Source organism: Motacilla alba, chromosome 11, assembly GCF_015832195.1.
Source record: "Motacilla alba alba isolate MOTALB_02 chromosome 11, Motacilla_alba_V1.0_pri, whole genome shotgun sequence".
NCBI classification, from domain to species: domain Eukaryota; kingdom Metazoa; phylum Chordata; class Aves; order Passeriformes; family Motacillidae; genus Motacilla; species Motacilla alba.
In genome coordinates this window covers 16,685,919-16,704,018 of record NC_052026.1, presented here as the reverse complement: position 1 = coordinate 16,704,018, position 18,100 = coordinate 16,685,919, and the positions used below count along the sequence as shown (strand labels likewise).

General features: G+C 40.2%; 1 protein-coding gene across 1 annotated transcript in view; it reads right to left on the bottom strand.

Annotated features, from left to right (window-relative positions):
* Positions 1–16,899, bottom strand: part of HSD17B2 (hydroxysteroid 17-beta dehydrogenase 2) — a 29,403-nt gene extending 12,504 nt beyond the window's left edge. Inside the window, exons 1-3 of the mRNA XM_038147944.1 lie at positions 16,663–16,899; positions 12,131–12,195; positions 1,933–3,494 (exon numbers count right to left, since the gene is read on the bottom strand). The gene's annotated coding sequence lies outside the window, so the exon portion shown is untranslated. The remainder of the gene's footprint in view (positions 1–1,932; positions 3,495–12,130; positions 12,196–16,662) is intronic.
* Between the last annotated feature and the right edge of the window lie 1,201 nt (positions 16,900–18,100).

Here is an 18,100-nt window from a genome sequence, read left to right as displayed (position 1 = left end):
GGTTGGGCTTTCCTGCTTAAAAAACTTAGGGTGTAGTTTCAGTGGAACTGCTTTTTGATGGGCAGTGACAAAAATGAGTCAGGCCAGGGTTATTTAGTCTCTGGAACACAAACTGTCTTGGGCTTTATCACATATGGATAACCCTCCTCTTTCAACAAAGAGCCCCAAATTACCTTCTCTGCTTTAGCGCCCACCTTTGCCTATTTACTCACTCCACATTCAGCAAATACCTAGAGTAAGTTGACATTCAGGGGGTGCTGGGAGCTGATGATTGCTGGTTTGCCTTGAGGGGCACTTTGTTAGGTGAACAAAGGTAGCACACCTGAGACTGAGTCTTCAGCTAATCTCCAGTGATGACATCACTTTGGTTTTGGCACGAATCACTGGCTGAATAGCCACAGCAAGCTGGGGGGGGAAGTAATGAATTAAATCTATTAAAGAGATTTAATACCTACTGTGCTGTGTTCTGGAAGTTATTTAAACATTAAAAAAAAAATTAAAAGGCAGCCAGCCAAAGGGATTGACATACAAATTAGCCATGCATAATTAACCCTGTTTAAAAATCCCTGGTGACTGATTTGAGAGACAAGCCTACGTTCCACAGACCCAGCTAACATGATGGAGCTGGTTTTCTAAGACAACATGGTGCTGATCTATCTGATTTCAGACACGAAAAATTGAAGTGCCTGGTGCAAACCTGACATGAAACAGAGCACATTCCCATTCCATTATGCCTTTGGGGTTTTAAGGGATTACAAATCTGTTGAACATACACTTTTCCAGCCAGTGAAAATGTTTACATACCTCTGCAGGTAGTTTACATCAGAGATGAACTCACTTTTTTAAAGGAACATCACCCTCAAGGTCTGCCCATCATTCATCACTCTATAGAACATTCATCCACTCATCCTCCCACCAGAGCACAAAAGGAAAAATATTTTCACTTTGCCATTTACTTCTGCTTTTATTAGCATGCTGCTCTTGAGGTCAGTTACACCTTGCTGTTCATTAAAGCATCTTCTTAAATATTTTCCTGGAGAATTTTGCTCTCTCCATTATTGGTCTTTGTCACATGATTTAGATGATCACAAATGTGATCATCATGAGAGATGGAGCTTTTCCATGTGATGAGGGGCAGAAGGGACCACCTCCAGCCTGATGTTTGCCCTGGCTCCCCTCAGCCTGTGGGGATGAGGCAGAGATGGGCAAGGGGCCACGCTGGGATGGCCACCACGCCTGGGGGCTGCAGAGCAAGCTCCATGAGATTCCCCCTCTGCTCCAGGCTCCCCTCCCACATCCTCCACTGAAATGTGGTTTGAGCTCGTGCACAGCCCCTCCCTCAGACCCAGCTGGCAGGGTAGGGAATATCTGGAAAGCTGGGGGTGCCACATGCATTCCTTCTACACCCACCCACTGTGGTGCAAGGACACACCTGTCTGCACCCACACCCCTGCAGAACAGCTGAGGGGACTGACTCTGTCTGAATCAATGCTCAGTTTATCATTTTGAAATAAAATACAACCACTGAAGGCTTCCTTTAATGAGAAGCTGACCATGTGTTCGCCCAGGTGGGTAAATAAAATGCCATGTAAATGTGTAGATCATACACACCAGAAAGGAGATTATGATCTAAAACTGGCTGAAAAATGCTAGCGTGGAGTACCCACTTCACAAAGCCTCTGCACTTCCCCGACACCAGCAATGACAGATTGCTGCTTGAGGATTTTTCAGCACAATTTTGCCACAAGGTAACTTTAATCATCCTGTGCCAACTACTCATCTTGAGAAAACACCTACTTTTCTCTTTATGCTTTTGAGATGTCTCCTGCTCTAAAAGCTGTACAGTAACCCAGGATTGCCATTGAGTTTGCATTATTTCCTATTTCTCTATGCCATGCTTACTCATGCTATGAATATACACCATTGTCTCACCTTCTTCTTATAGTTTCCTGGGGAAAGGGAGGCTCCTCCAAATTGTCAGGCTTTTTTTGCATCACTGTGACATCTGTGTTCCAACGAGAATGGATTGAAGTTAATTGATGTGGGAAAGCTCACCCTACCCTTGCCAGGACAGTTCTTTCTTCCAAGAGAAGAGGGATGGCTTTTCAGAGCCACCTCACAATAACTCAGTGCCCTGTCCTTTTATACCATGGCAAGTACAGAGTCTGCACTGTAGTCTGGACCGATTCCAGAGTCAGTCCATGCCCATGGCAAACAGCAGCAGAGAAATGATCCTGGGCATCCTCCTGGCAGCTGGGCCATTGCTGGCCCTCACTGAGCACTTTGTGCCTGTTCCTGATGTTTCTCCTGGGGACTTTGCAGATCTCACATGTGCCCTACCATCTAAATCTCTTCATGATACGTGGTGACTCTGGACAGTCAATTACTCAATGGCAAAAGAAGATGGCTTTCCTGGAGAACAATCACTCCATGGTAACCAGCAACATGAACAGCCAGTCTCTAAAAATTCAGCTTGTCTTCCTTCAAATCCTACAGTCACAGTACCTTTCACCTGCTGCAGTATCCCTGCAGAACACAGTCCCAGGACACAGCAAGAACACCCCTCCAGTGTGTGGGACCTTTATCACAGACATCAAATTGTTGACTCCACACTTCCATTCTGGAGCTAAATCACTTCTTCACAGACATTCACTTACTTCCTCCCCATTTCTTGAAGTTTTTGTCCTCTCATACTGTGCTGGCTTTATGTTTTTCAGCATGATGGATGCAGCCTGTGCTTTTGATTGCTTTCTTAACACAAAAAAAAAAAAAAAAGGGCAGAAGAAAGGTTCAGGTTCCCCAGTTCCTTTGAAATGTGGTGAAGCTGAGCCTGGTCACAACTTCTTTGAAATACACCCCCAGGCTCTTTCTTGGTTTTTCCTTGGTAATGAGATCTCTTTTGTCATTGCTTTTCATGGCTCCCTTTTTAGTTCAGTGATTTTCCTGATGTTCATAATTTTTTCAAGCCTCTCTGACTTTCCAGCATAGTAGAAGCTTCCAGTTGAACCACGAGGTTTTCAGGCACGTCTTTGTTACCTCATCCTGCATTGTTTTTCAATTCTTTGGCACTTTTCCCATGGGCTTTCTTTGCACTTTCCAGTAATTTACTAGTCAGTATTTTTTCCTTTCAGCACTTTTCCTTCAGCCGGAGGTACCATGTGTCATATCCAATAGCTGCTGTCCCAACTGGATACAAGTGATATTCTTCTGTCCCAAGTGGAACATCAATTTCACTGTCTAGAAGCATGAAGCGCTTTTTCTATACTTCCAATCTCTGTTTCAGCTTTCTCTGCTAGTCACAGATTTGTTTTTCATTTCAGCTTATAATTTCCCACAGAACTCTTCAATTTACTGTTTTTTTTTGCTTGCTGATTCAGGTTTTCAGCTGTGGCTCCTGAGAGCTCCTGCTCCCTGTGCTTCTTGTTCTTTTGTGGTTTGGGTCAGGGCTCTGCGTTTCAGGTTCTGTAGGGAGGTTCTGGTATACGAGGCTTTTCCTGGAAAATAATTTGAGCATGAAACAGGTTGGAAACTGTTTCAACAAATGAGTCATTAAGCAAGACAGAAACAATATTCTAGTGATTAAGTACATATAGGACTGTAGAAAAAAAATACTTACTTTTACTGCTGCAGCTTCTGAGAGAACACAAACACCTTCATATATTTGGATTTTGGTGGACTTAATGGCTACATGAACACTAGTCAGGATGTCAGTCCTGGATGCAGAAACTGTTGAACTTTCATAAACAAAATTCATTTGGGCAAACAGATTTTCCTCTTATAGGAAAATTCTGTATAGCTCCCGTACAAAGGTCAAGATAATCTTCTTTCAGTCTGTTCTCTGTTCATGCACTCAACCTGAAGCACGTGAATTGTCCCAGTAAAGACAACACAACCATTACTCTGCCTAAAGCTAGAAATGCAGCCAAGTACCTTTGTGAATTAAGACCTCTGAACTCAGGCATAAACTGAATTAAAGCAAAAAAGGATTATGTACAAGTGAAAATAAAGCTGTGCAACCTCTCCTTTGTCTTCAAACTGTTTATTTAATAGACCCTTAGGGAAAATAATTCCTGTCAAATAAAGTGTATACCTATTAAAGAAAAGTAAGAAATATCTTTTACCTCTAAGCTGCTGGAGATTTTGTTTTTAGAAATATAATAATGGTAAATATTGTAAATTCAGAGATAGACAATAGATCCTGAAAATCATCTCTTGGCAGTGAAAAAAAAACTGTAGCACATCATTCCTCAAAATTCAATACCAACAAAAGACAATAATAATGACAACAGCAACAATAACAACCATTTCCTCAGCTAAATCTCTCGTTATTTTCTCAAATGGAAAAAAGAACCTCAGAGTGAAGAATGTCTGTACTGCTGGCAAATTTGGACCTGTAAATTAAGCCAAGGGCTGTAAGTTCTACCTCAATTTTAACAAGAACTCTAATCACCCTTTGTTGATTTCCTGCAATAGACAAAACATTAGAGAAATCATTAAAATTATGAGCACTCCTTTGCATTTGCAAGGGAGGTTTTCCCCCTGAACTCTCCAGACATCCATGTATCTCTGGGCTTTCAGGAAGAGCTAAAAGGGGATTGCACTCTTTCCAAAATAAGTCATTTTTATCAACCCAGTTGTGATTATTTTCCAAGAAGAGGATAGAATCAGAAAACCTAAAGGCAATTAGGCACTCTTTAGAAAGTTAGCCAAGAATCATCTCCAGGTTATCCTCATGAGAAATTACACTTGCTTGCCTTTTTTCTGTCATCCAGTAACACAAAACCATTTTCAGAAAACCGTCAGTGAGAGAAGACACCACTTTATCTTAGTGCACTTCTCTGACAGCACAGACTGTTCCCTAAAATTTCCCCTGGTATATTCAGAGTAACATCCCAGCCCTGCCTAGGACAGAGCACAGTGCTGCCTCAATAAATGAGAAATTAAGACATAAGCTGTACTCTCAACAGGAAGTTTAGTTTGTTTTTCCAACTAGATTTTTATAATACCTCCCTATTCCCTTCCCTTCTCTGCAGCTTTGCCTCTCTGAAGTTAATGGCAGCATCTCAGCATCTCCGTGCTTGGAACACAAAGGGTTTCCACATTTTCATAGCCCACAGCCTGATCATTTCTTTGCAGGTGCTTCCTGAAAAGCAAATGCAGTTTTGCCTGCCTTACTTCTGATGCTCTGCCCTAACCACAAGTCATACCAACCATATCTACATCAGATAAAAACCACATTTTGCATCATCTTTCTGTAACTGTTCTTCCTGCATGTCTTCAAACATTGGCAGGTTGGAGACACATCTGGTTTACATCCAGCCTTTTCCATTACATCTTAATATCAGACCACAGAATGTTTTCAAACATTTAGGTATTATCTATGCAAAAGTCACATAATTTTGGTGCAGTTAAATTCATGAATAGCAATGTAAATATAGAGGTAAACACAGAAAATTAGGCAAGCATGGTAATCAAAAGTCTGATTAAAGCACATGTGGACAAACAGAGACTCTCTCAAAGAGTCCCTTCAAAGCAGGGGGGATTTACAACATCACCAGCATAACTTGTCATTCACTGTAGATAGTGACAACATTTAAAATGAATCACACACAACTTAGAGCCCCAGAACATGTCTGAGCTTTGACTCTGCAAAAGGGATGAAAGAAAATGTGTGGTAGCATCTCCCCGTTGTCATTTGGGTTATTAACCAAGCACATCTGCCACGTGCCTTCCCTCCACCTGCAAACTCTTCAAAACATCTCCGCCTCTCAGCAGTGGAATTTGCTTATTTTTAGATTTTCCTCAGAGTTACATCAGCCAGCCTTTGAAATGAAAAACGAGCCATGATTCGAAAAGCATTAAGCAATCAGCCATGACAAAGTGTCACCTGCCCCCAGCGCTCTCTGTTTGCTGTCACTTGAAGGACAAGCCCCTCACTTCCAAAGGCTGCAGCCATGTATTTTTCCTGTTGAGGAATTGTGACCTCACTCTGTGTGTAAGCAATGGCTGACATTATTGCTGTGATTGAATGCTCTGTGCTGGATGTCCCCCATTTCCCCTTCAGTGCTGAGATCTGAAGGACGTTCCCATTCCTGGCATTTTTCAGCTGGTTTTGTGCTGCAGTTGCGTTCAAACAGTGTCAGGAATGACTCAGTGACAGATGATCCTGCCATGGAGCAGGGGGACCAAGGACCTCTCAAGGTCACTTTCAGGATCTGGAGGGGTTTGATGGTTCAGTGGCAGGCAGCATTTTAGTTAAATGGTGTTTTTCCTCTGGGCAACCCACTGACTATGGAAAATCTGTGTCTTCAATGTAATTTTTTGTTGGTTTGCTTCCCTTTATTATATTGTCCATCTTAAACATTTTTTATCATGCAGTAACCTTTACACTGACTCAAAAACTGTTTGGATGCAAGCAAATTTAATCCCATTAAAATCACCATGACTATCCACTCATAAAACTATACAGATGATTTAATAGGTTGCTGAATGACAGTCCTGAGAACCATTAGGCCTAAATTATCCCCAAGAGCCCAAACTCACAGACACTTATGCATATTCTCAAAAATAAACACAGATATTCACATGCAAGTAAAGAAAGAAATATTCCCAGCTATGTTTTTAAACATGCACACCTGCAGAATTAGAGCCTGCCTTAAAAACCTTCCCCACCTGGATTTGAGATATGATAACTGATTCATGCAAATGAACCTACACCATAAAACTATTTATTTCTTCTTTCCAGGTGACACAACTAGCAACTTTAAAATGTACTTCTCCAACATCAAAAGTGGATATTAAAATATTGTCAGGCTCCAGGTGGAGGTCATTCCCAAACAGGCACAGATTCTATAGGAATAAGCCTGCACAGATACTTCAAAATAATCATCCCCTGTTAGAGATCCCCTCCTGAGCTGTGCAGAGCTCGTAACTTGTTTTATTAATAGTGTAAATTATCGCTTCACTTTTATTTTTTAATTTCAAAACTGTTTTTACCAATATATACGACAGCCTGAGGGCAAACGTCTCTCTTGGAGGCATGCAAACTTTGCTGGAATCACTAAGGGTTAGGCAGGCGTAGCTTCAAAGGCAGATTTGGGACCTATAACATTAATTCATCCACCAAATGGAGCTCCAAAATCCATTAAGGAAAAATAACTAGTAACCATCTGTCTTTATTCATCAGGCTGAAAGCAGTTAATCAAACCTAGTGGACATTTTTACTTTCTTCTTTCTCTCTCAACAGCTTTGAACACAGATGCAGCCTTTCCATAATTAAGTTGACCATTGTAGCTCCTAGACAGATTAATTCTGGAGAGCTTGTCAAAAATGTCAGATGGCAGACAGGTTCTGTGTCTTGTCCCTGGGATTTCTGGGATTTTTAGATTTATATCTACATATATGGGTAGATTCAGAACACAGTTATTAAAATTAAGAACCCTTTATAATTCTTAACCCATTCTCTATAATGTGGTGGAGTTTTTCTCTCTCTGTTAGGGATGCAAGTCAGGATAGGACCTCAGCAGTGGGCAAATATCTCCAGGAACTGAGCTGAAATATGGGATGCAAATGGGCACTAGAAGGGAAATACTTTTGCTCACCACTGAACCACACTTCTAACTGAGGGACAAAAAATTCTGTAAACACATTGACAGTGTTCTGAAACAACATAAAGGTGTTCCAGATTACAGGAGTTCTATTCTAACAGGCTGGAATATCATCAAATAGCTCATGTCTAAGAGCTATTCCAAGCACGTGCTTTCAGGAAAGTTCTCAGACAGTTTCTATCAACTTTAAAAGGATACACACAAGTATCCAAGGAGGCTTTTAGTTCTCAATTACTTTTAACAATAACCTCTTATGTAGGTTTGATTCCCTTTTTCGGAGCTCTAATATTTTAAAGCAGAGAGCATATCCAATTCTTAAGGATTTTATGTTACCTGTTAAATATTATGTTTTTTCAATTTAAGCATACAGTCAAATTTATGGATCGAAGCTAGGATTTAAAAGACCCTAGGAGTAATTTCTGCTTCCTTCAAACTGGGTTTTTAAAGAAGGTAAAAGATCACATCAAACACATCTTCGTGCTGATAAAATAAGAATTTCAATGTCATTTAAAAGTTCAAAGTTTAAAACTTCTCACCATTATAAGTGGTTACAAAGAAAAGTCAGTTACCATTACATTTGATAAAATAATGCAGCTGGAAAATGATGGTGCCAAGTGCCAAGTAATGAGAGATGGTCCCAGAGAAAGCCACTCAATGACTGAAGCAGAGACAGGTGGGGAGGTTTTCCAAGCAGCCATTAAAACTGGACCACAGGAAGTACTGAGGCAAATCAGTAGATATTGATCAAACTTAACTAGTAAAATTCAAACTAAATCAAAAAATGGATATGGAGTATGTTTGTCTCCTTAGGAGTATAATTTTCCCTTCATACGTTTAACTGCTGATAACTGATTCATCCTCAGTCTTCTGTCCCCAGAGTTACATTGAAAATGGCAAATGGAAATGAGGCACCCAACTACATGTGGAAAAGAATTAAGTACTCTAGATACTTAAGAGTATCCTCTAGATACTCTTAAGTATCTAGATACCAGACTCTAGATACCAGACTCTAAAGCAGAAAATAAAGAAGAAAGAGGTATTTTGAAGAAAAACTCTGCTGGCACAATCTCTCTTTCAATGGCACTTCTTTCCAACAGAATATTTAACCACTTAGTTGTCATAAATGCTCCAAGATGTGAATACCATTCCTCCCAGAGTATATCAATGAACTGAAGCAGAGAGATCATTCTATTTAGTGAAAAATCCCAGCTGAGAACTCCTGGATCATGGCTCTCAGTCCTGTTCTCAAACACTCAGGGATCATCGTGATGGGAAGGGATCTTGGAGCACACCCCATCAAATAACACTTTACAGACATCACAACAAAGGTCAGCTGACAGTTGGGTTGGAGATACTGATACAGAATTTCTCTGGAGAATGAGAAAAAGTAAGAAGATGGCCAGCTGAGAAAATCCAAAGTGGGCAGTGGACACTGTAAGGGCTCATCAGAAAGGTGTCAGCATTTCTCTGAATCAGAGAGAAGTGTAAGAAATGTTTACATATGTACATATGTAAATAGACAGATATAGGTAGGAGAAAAAATTGCTTTTACACAGGAAGACAAGGAAAGAAGATATTATTAATCCATGGGAATCATGCCAAAAGCATGAATAAAAATGTTATGGTATGAAGATTTTGCCCATGGCCATTTCAGCATTGATAAATCCAAGCACAATTACTGAAGATAAATAAACTAAATTTTTAGAATTACAAGAGTTTTAAAATGCTGAAGGTGAGGCTCTTCCTACTCTTTTGAAGGCACAGATCGTCCAAACTTGAACCAACTTGCTAACAAAACAAGTGTCAAATCCAAGATCTTCAGTGAGGCACAAACTGTACCTGCATTGCAGCAGAGGCACATTGAGCTGGAATTTATGGACAAAGCAGCAGTGAGATGCTAATCCAGGCAAGGTTCCTACGGAGTGCTGTTCTGCAGAATTGCTACAGGTTCAGTCCTGAACACTGCCTCAGTTTCACAATTCTGGGAGGATTATTTGCACCCCACTCTTACTTCTTCTATCACCTTTCTCACATCTTCCTTGCTCCAAGTCCAGCTGGAAGGAGCTGAGGGGGACCCTGCCACCCACTGTGTCCCTTCTGAGAACAGAAGTTCCATGAAAAACTCTGGATTTAACCAACAGAGGTCAGAGTGGAGACACCTCACAGATGGGAAAAGTGCAAACTTGAGTCTCAAAAATACTCAGATGAGGATTTGTGAGGGCTAAGAACCATAGAATCATTTAGGTTGGAAAAGACCCCCTAGGATCATCAGATTCATGACAGGAATTTGTAACACTGGAGCCTTTAAAATTGGAACTTTATACTCTGTGAAATTTTGTGAGCATGTTAAACAGCTACTGCAACCTCATGAGACTAAAGCACAATCCAGCCTTGTACACACCTGCACAAAGAGGAATGCATTCAACAAATTATCCATGAATGTAAAAGTTCAAGTTTACAGTAATGCCAGACAAAAAATAAAGAGGGAAATACAAAGACTTCTAATGAAAAGGGGAGAAGTGGCAACAATTATTTTCAACCATTTTTCTGAATGCCATCACATGCTTGGGTTTGTGCTGCTATAAATATGTCCTTTTGTAATCTCTAAAGTCTCTAAAATGCCAGAGAACACAGAAAGCTTTTATAAAATCAGTATTTACAGTAAAGGATCTTGAAGACTTAGATGAATGGCATTAAAGGTTTACATTTGATACCTCACCTGCAAGAGAACAGTTCAACTGCTAAAAGAGTCAAAATTGGACAGCTCCATCACCCAGAGACTTCAGAAAGTGCAGCTGAAATACAACAGTCATAACTCAAAGGCTGCAGATACAGTCACAGAACACAGGCACCAGAGGGGAAAAAATTACTCTGACAACTTTTCTTAGAGTGCTGCTGTTGTGAAACCTTCATCATGAAGCACAAAAGAAGCTCCAGCTACTACATGTGAATTATACTCTGTAGTACTCACATACATATGTTTAATTTAGCCTTAATTTATACACAAAATATTTCTCTATTTATTCCATAAAGGAAGAAAGTAAATTAAAAGTTTGCAACATACCCCAAGATATCAGTGATGATAATCACTTCAGCTGTTATGGCCAGAAGCACCAAGCAGTCAACTTGTTCAAGAAATTCAGTAATAATCTAACAATTCTCATTTAAAGTCTGAATTATGGAACTCAATAATGATGTAATATTGCACCAGGACTACCTGGGAAAACTGGATTTGGTGGCAGTAGATGTTAACTGAGACCCCTTTTTAAAGTGCAATCTACAGGAGATGGAGCCCTGCCTCCTTGTTCAGCCCTGCTTGGACTGCTTCTTTTTGTACCAGAGATAATGAGGGAGTTTCCAACCCAAAAGGGAAGAATGACTGTAGCTTGTTCTCACTAGGGACATCCCACATCTGAAATTCTCTTCAAATTAATAAACTTCAGGACACCGGGGAAGCCCATCATGAACAAAACCCCTGCTCACATGGCAAAAGCAGAGTGACCCATTTGCACACAAGACACAGGAGTTTGGCTGTACAATATATTCTTATTGACACCTCCAAACTCTGAATCATTTTGGTTTCTCAATTACAATTATGGAAGGCATTTTCTTCATAAGCAGATAAAACATGATGGGAGGTGGGATGGTTCTGCCTGATAAGCTAATAATGTGCATGCTGGTGAAGTGTGATTAACTGCCTGCTTGAGTTGATGCCTGTTCCTAGCACAGATTACCTTTATTTATAGCAGAAGGGAAAGGAGCCAGGACCAAAAGTACACAGGAAAACACAAATGGTGAAATCTGCTGGCTTTGCCATTAACAATACGGCACTGAAGGGATTCTCAGTGGCCACTCAAACTGCTTTCACAGGCTTTCCCAGAGCAATTTTTAAAAGGGCAAAGGAGCTCAGGCAATGTAAAGTCAAAGACTTGGGGAAAGAACTGCATCAAAAATAATGTTTTCTCTTGGAAAGTGTTAAAACAACAACTGCTAAAACAGGCCTTCTTTGCTGCCTTTTTTTTTTTTTTTTTTTTTTTGGTAACTTGAAGATTACGTATTCAGTTTGAGAAACCTTCATTATACAAGAAAGCCAATTAGTAGAACATGTTGTTCCTCTAAGTCATCTAGAAGAACATTTCAGCTTATGCACTTTGTCCATAATGTGTTTGATGTTTGATTCTTCCATGATCCTATGATGAATGAAGAATTAAGCTGATGTATGACTGGAATTAATCCAGTGTTTTCCACTGGCACAAATTCTGTTTCTATGGGCTGGATACTCTCTGAAAGACATTGAAGCAGCACTTCAAATGTAAAGCTCCTTCAGAACTGTTTTACCATAAGAATCAAAGCAAAAATCAGATATTTCAATTCCCTCGTTATTCAGATCTTGCTTCTCCTTCAAAAGATGCAAAAAATCAAAATTAGTTATAACCAGGTGCTGCACCCAGAACTTCTGCCACAAGGAGTGAAAATTAGGAGCAAGAATAACTTGCAGTAAATTACTCTAAGTTATAGCATACCTCCAGTTGAATAGATCCCACCTTCTTTGTGTTATCATTCCAGGATAAAACATGTCCAAGTAAGGCTTTTGAACAGAAGAAAAATGCATGTTATAACTATCTCATCTTTGTAACATCAGTAATTTTCCCGCATTTTAGAGTTATTGGATTTATTTTGTTTTGACTAAGTGCTTTGAACCTTCAAAATTTTTGGTTCTGAACAAATCCCTTCTAAAGGAAAACTCAGGCTTGTGTCAGCAACGCTTATCTTGAAATAGCTCAGAATAGAGTCACACATCAGGCCATGATAAAATGCTCCTGAATTCTGCAATCATTAGTTTTGTGGAACAGAATAAATCAGTATCAGATATGCACAAGAGTGTGGTGCTCTTGCAAACACCATGATGCCATTAAGGAAGCCTTATGGAAGTTATCTTGCTCAAGCACAGCTGAAGCAAGAGATTTTGTCTTCTTTTGGGTTTGTTTTCCTCTACTTCCCCTACTCTTACCTAATCTTTCCTCTGCAAAATTATGTAATTTTTGGAATATTTTCAAGGTCATCACAGAACTAAATGGCAGTATCATTTTTTAAGCCAGTGTCCTTATTGCATGCAGTGCCTGAAAATGGGAGACCACTGCCTAGATCTTGAACATACACCAGGAATATGAAAGCACCAGGAGTTTGAAGACAGAAAACATTTCTTCATCAAATACACTTCCTTTCCCCCCTCATCAAGTGCATTTTCCACTGAGAAACCCACAGAAATGCTACAACAAATTCAGGATGAGATGTGTTCTTGCTGACACATCTCATCCTCACCACCAGTGTCTGCAGACTTCCTACACACACACAGAAAATTAGCACAGCACAAGATTTGGATTAATGAACACATTTTGCCTTGAGTTTGTTCTACACATGGTATCTACAGCACATGATTAGCTGCCTGTGAAGCTGAAAGATGCCTTAGATCCTTCCAAAAGATCAAAGTAGTACCATCAACTGGGTGTTCAATTATTAGTGTCAACGACTCATAACACACCAACCTCATCTTTCTTTTGCTGGAGGGTAAGATTTCTATAAACCCATGGATAGCTGAATTAAATTATAAATCACTTCAACAAGAAGCCTTTCCTTGTTATTAGTGTGGTAAATAAGGGCATCTGGACGCACATCAATCACACTTGAAACTGAATCAGACAATTACTGAAATGTAAGTGCATAATTACCTTCTGAAATAGCCTCCTATTGAGAATATAGAAGACTTGCTTTAAGTAACAGAATCAAAGACATTCAACACTGCATTCCAAAACCTGTCCTCCCCGACGCTGAGAGCAAAAACATCTGTGAGAGTATTTGCAATGATATTTTACTAGTCTTTCCATAAGATATTTCTTAACATACTAACTTTTAAAGTATATAGTCCTTTCAGGTACAAAGAGGCTCAACCCTTGAGCCCTCACAGTCCTGTGTGCAATATTGAAATTATTAATGAGGGTACAGCATGAGCTAAAATTTGGCTTTTACTTCCAAGGTGCTGCAATTACATTGGATATCATCACCTTGTACTGCTAAGGACTAATATCAGTGCAACATGTTATGCAAACAGATATCAACACCTCAGAACATCAGGTAACACATCAGGTCAAATTACCACTTAAAAAAACACATGAGGCTTAAGAGAGCTTAAGATCAATATCACAGGAGCAAACACTGACTTCAGACACCTGAAGTGCTCAGCGGTGGGTGAGTCCCTGCAGACTCTGTTCAGCTCCATGGAGGTTATGAGGATTAATATATACTCATTCTAAGAACTGGGTTATTGATGTGCCCTGCAGGGTACACAACGAGGCACAGAGACCACAAACAGCAACTTGTCATCAAAGTAAAAAGGGAGAACACAGTCCTATGCTCAACCATTCACTTATCCCAAAATATGCAAACTTTCACCCCTTCCCTTTAGGATAAATAACTGCTACTTTTGGAAATGGGATAATCTACATTTTTTTGAAGCATTACAGAATGGAAAAGAAGTTAATTTCTGATGGCTCCACGGAAAGTATGCATCACTTCCTACTGCTGAATGGACGCCTCAGAATCAAGCTTGTTCCCTAAGAATTTTCACCAAGAGAATTCAAAGTATTTTCAGTGTCTTTTATAGTAATGATTTTTTCATAACTAACGAAGTGAGGATGACCACAGTGCAACCCACCCAGAAAATCCAGGTTAGCCAAGGCATTACTACTGAGCCTAAACTGTTGTGCCCTGTGAAGGAAGGCTGCCCTGTGCCAGCCTGTTTTTTACACCACACAGTGCACATGTCTTGTGTGAAATACCTCACTGGAACTAAGCCCTGACATCAAATTCAACAGTGACATTAATGCTGTCAGTGCTACAGCAGTGCTACAACAGCACCCTCTCTCAGGGCACGGGTGTTATCTGAGCATGGAACTGCAGAAGGAACCATCCAGACACTGAAAGTAGTTGGTTTGACTGACAGCTGCTTGATATTTTTGCCCAGCCTGTTCCTTTGGGGTGAAACAGCTGGAGTTTGAGCAGTTCGTCCCTTGTGAAAGCTGCACCCTCCTACACCCCCACTTCCAGCGGCTCCTGGGCAAGGTGGGGGTGGAAGGTTCCCTCCTGCACAGCCTTGAGCAGAGCTGCCTCCAGCAAATGAGCAGGGACAGAACCCTGTGAGCAGGGACAGCATCACATCCCCCTCCCTCCATGGGTTCTTCACTGGATCTTGCTTCTGGACATGTATGGAAAGGAGCTTGTTAGCTACAGGTTAACATTCACCCCAAAATCTACATCCACACTCAAGATGATCCCAAAACTCTAGTAAAATGGAGATCTCTTTTTTTGACAGTACAGAAAGAATTACATAACAAACACAAAATCTTCCTTCATCCAAGGATCTCAAAATACTCTGCAAGCAGTCTGACCCTTCCCAAGACTGTTGAGTAGAGGCTACTTTCCATTTTGTGAATTCCCACTTGGATAAGGAATCCACTACTCCCTGCACCTCCTTCTAGTCAGGACTAAAATGTTTATGAAGTCTTATCTCCTAAAGTGAGAGAGCACAGCAGAATTAGATTAGGAAAATGATATAAAGCAACTGCTTGGATGAACAATTCAGTGAATTGTTCACTAAGCAGTAAACACAATAAATACTGAAATCCTTTTCCTTTCTCAGTGTGGAAAAAATAGGCTAAGTTTTTCCATTACTGGAACTCATAGGAAAAAGCATCTAGAAGCACTTTGGATGGTCATCTCTACATCACCAGATGTATGACATTTCCACAAGGAACCCTGTACAGTCAACAGCCCCAAGAAGTCAGTGCTAACATTTCCAAAGGGTGTAACTTGCACACTTCTCTGAGCTCCTTAAGCTCCATAAATCTGATTTCCTGGTTTATTTTTACAGCAGCTCCCATCTGAGCATCAGAAACACAAACGAAACCAGCACAACCATAACCTCAGGCAGGGAGAAAGTTCGATGACACCTTTGTCACAAAACACAAATCAATGCTCTGAAGGCCACTAAGGAAACCTCTGCCAGAGCCAAGATGAAAACTCAGACTGGCATTTTTATCCATAACACTTTCCTCCTTGAAATATATTCCAGTCTCATCTAGACTGAATGTTTGATTCTAATTTTGAACATTACAATTCTAATTTCCCTCCTTGTGTTCTGTTTTCACCTCTTCAGTAATATTTTAACCAATTGGTTTTATATGTTTCAATAAGGCGATAAACATGGTTGGTTCTACCTAGTTTTAAACCTTGTTCTCTTCTCTCATTGCATTGTTCCATTAAAAAAAAAATCAAAATTAAGTAATACCTAAAAGAAATCAATCAAATAGTAAGAAAACAGTAAGCTAAGGTTTATTTCCCCAGATGAAATATTGCCCTGCTTCCTGAAAATAGTACTGCTAGTACACTTTGTATTTTGATGACAAAAATCATTTTACTAAGCTAAGTATTTTAAGTTGCAAAGGGAACCAGATGAACAAAATACCATGAAAGAATAATTAATTATTTCATTGCTTATTCTTTCTAACTTGCACTGCTTACAGCAGCTGCCTATTTAGCTGATTTAAGGATTTCTTTGCAGCCCATTTCAGGTTCACTGCAGATAATTCCCAGTTACGCTGCAAATCCTTCTATCCTGACACATTTTGCCCTAACGTGCAATTCAAGGTATCAATGCAATCTCTTCAAGTAGTCTCATTCCCTGCATGCTGAGATACATGCAAGGCATGCTCCAAAAGCCTGGATCTTTAAAGGGAAAAGCAGGGTTTACATGTTTTTTTTAAAGAAGGACACAGTCTCAGGCCTAACATTCTATTATGTATAAAATAAAACTGGAAGTCCGTTCATTTGATGGCAAAACAGAACTTATGATACATTCAGAAAGTCCATAAAACCTTAGGAAAAGCAGAGTCTCATAGGAAATGGAAAACCAGTAATAAATGGGTTGTGCAAAACTGAGATCTGAGAGTGTCAGGTCTTAACACCAGATCTGTCAATGTCAAAGGAGGACAATATTTACCCACAGCTTTCACAGGTGTCACCATTTTGAAGGAATGAATCTTCCTCACTGGTCTCTGAAGCCAAAAAAGGACAGCTCACTATAATGAGAAATAAAACTGATAGTGGCTAAGGAGCAACATCTTTACAGCATCTAAACCACAGCCTTATCCTAGTCACAATATCCATAATTCTGAGATAACCTGTCACAATTCACTCTCTATAGATGACACACAGAGAGCAAGATACAGCAGAAAGTACAGAGCAGTCTCAGTCCTGCAAATTGTCCTGGATGGACACATGGACACATCACAAAGTCCAGGGGACAGACGTCATCCTGAGGTTAACAGCTGCCTGTTCAAACAGAGGGATTTACTCACACAACACAGAGGGCGAGGCCACTGCTCAGAGAGCACAAAGCTCTGGGAGCTATGAGGAGAAAGTGGCTGAACATGGAGTTTCCACCCTTGGAGATATTCAATGCCAACATAAACCCATGGAACCCCTCTGGCTGGACCTGCTTTGTGCAGGGGTTCAACAGGGCAATATTCTTCCAGCCTCAGATATTCTGTGATCCTTCAGTATTCCGTTCAAACACAATTTCTTTGATCAAAAGAGAACCACCAAGTGCCCTAATCTCAGTAAGACTCCTTAAAGGTAAAAAAAACTTTGTGTCCACAGAGCTCAGGTAAAGTTCAAGACTCTTTTGGACTTTGCAGGTGATTAAACACTTGGGAAAATATTTTCAAATCCTTAATCAAGATTAGGAATTAATCCTGAAGGCATATGCAGCCATACAGAATCCTTATATTTAGTATTTAGAAATAAGTAAGGGATTTTTCTGCTTGTGAGCTAGAATTCTTATACCTCTGTGAACACACCGTTGATGATGTGTCTGGATGGTATCTGAGAGGATGCCTCAAGGCTGTTTCAAACCCAGTCTCCTGCTACACAGACAGGAGACAGGGAAATCAGCTATGACTGAGAGATGCCCTTCACACCAGACACTTGCACATCTCCACAGGCACAGCAGCTCTGTATAACCAGGTACAGCACCAGCTCCATCTTGAAATTTCTATTTGAGAGTCCCAGAGGTTCACCAGCAAGAACTCATTGCTAAAGAAAAAAAATCTTTAGTAGTTGCAGAATTCTTAGAATCTGCTTAGTTCTAACTCTTGCCAGCCATCCATCAAAAATACAACAGAGCCTACTGCATCTACTTCTGTCAAGGTTTTACAAAACAGAAAGGAGTTTTGCAGAGTTTTAAGTAGCTTTGACACTGAATCCACTCTCTGGCATTCCCCAAGTGGCTCAGTTCTGCAAATGAAAAATGGAATACACCAAAAGCCAGACTTTGATCATGTAATTCTTCATTGTTTTCCTATTACAGCTCTCTCTCACAGACAGCTGGGACTGCTGATGTGAACTCAGGAGCAGTTCTGCTGCTGCCAGGCAGTGCT